At 37.3% G+C, this 1,555-nt stretch overlaps 1 non-coding gene across 1 annotated transcript; it reads left to right on the plus strand.

Annotated features, from left to right (window-relative positions):
* The first annotated feature begins 339 nt into the window (after positions 1 to 339).
* Trnak-cuu17 (transfer RNA lysine (anticodon CUU) 17) lies at positions 340 to 414 on the plus strand. The gene has a single exon. It is a non-coding gene; the product is annotated as a tRNA-Lys (tRNA).
* The last annotated feature ends 1,141 nt before the right edge of the window (positions 415 to 1,555 follow it).

Here is a 1,555-nt window from a genome sequence, read left to right on the forward strand (position 1 = left end):
AATAGGCTATATTTTGATAAAATAATTGCACACAAGTCCATTAAATTCCTTAGATGTGATAATGAATGTTGTGTTCATGGGATGTCTTTGTTCTTATAAAATGTGTGTTGACATTTTTTAGGAGGTCCTTGATATCTCTAAATGACTTTTAAATAAAGGAAGAGAACTCTGATGAAAATGTGGCAAACTAAAAACTTTCAAGTATAGACAGATAAATGGCAAGAAATAGCCCCAAAGTCAATGTGGCAGAATTAGCAACATGAGAATCTAGTAAAATGTAAGTAGATCTTCCAAAGTTCTGTAGGCTTATTATGTTTTTCCAAATATAGTTGAGGGTGTGCCCGGATAGCTCAGTCAGTAGAGCATGAGACTCTTAATCTCAGGGTCCTGGGTTTGAGCCCCATGTTGGGTGCAAGTGGTTTTGGTAACAATTCAATCTTATATCAAATATAGTTGAGGATAGTATTACAGAAACTATATTATGATATCCATCTGAAAGCTTCAAAAGAGTCTGATCTTAAGAAGATCATGGGAACATATCAACAAAATTAGCACCTCAAAGAAAAGCTGGGTCATCATAAATGCTTTTTTTTTTAACAAAAGAAAAAGAAGAAGAATTGGCAAAGGGTATCTCTTGGATCCATTGTTTGATTATCTAAATAAAATTTTATTGTAACTCGGGTCCATTCTCATATTAATTTCCATATTATCGATGGCTGTTTCCACGGTATAATGGAAGGCAGAGTCGAGTCATCATGGCACAGTTCCAAAACCCCACGAAGCTTAAACTATTTCTAACCCAACTATTTTCCAAAAAAGAATAATCTCTCTGCTAATATATTAAAATGCTGTGAAAAATTCGAGAAAGAATTTACTTTTTGTTGTTTGATGATCAAGATATGGGCTTCACATATATTAGATAAATGAGTTATCACTAAGCTCTAGAACCACTTAAAAAACAAACAAACAAACTAACAAACACAGAAACAAACAAAAGACCAAAATCAAACCAACCAACCAACCAACCAAGCAAACAAACAAACAAACAAAAAACCAGGTGGTGGTGGTGATGGTGCAAGCCTTTAATGTCAGCACTCAGGAGGCAGAGGCAGGCAGTTCTCTGAGGTCAAGACCATCCAGTCTACTGAGTGAGTTCCAGGACAGCCATGACTACACAGAGAAAGCCTGTCTTGAAAAACCAAAATGAAATGAAATGAAATACGGAAGAGGAGGTTAAGGAGCACTGGTCTGTTGAAGAGGAAGAGTTGCAGTCTGTGGTGGGCGTCTTTATCACGTAGAGGGAAGACAGGAGTCCCAGCCTGGAATTCCTCTAATAGGCAGTTTACAATGCTTCCTCTTGCCGTATTTATATTCACTCACTGAAGGAAAAGTCATCCATATTTATAAATGGGGACTTAAAACAAGGGGTGGGGTGAGAAACAGACAGCAGCAGAAACAACGATGACGACGACAACAACAACAACAACAACAACAACAACAAACAACAACAATGTCTCCTCAGCATCCCGTTAATTGTATGTGACAGGTTGGCCTC

Source organism: Rattus norvegicus, chromosome 7 (genome assembly GCF_036323735.1).
Source record: "Rattus norvegicus strain BN/NHsdMcwi chromosome 7, GRCr8, whole genome shotgun sequence".
NCBI lineage: Eukaryota > Metazoa > Chordata > Mammalia > Rodentia > Muridae > Rattus > Rattus norvegicus.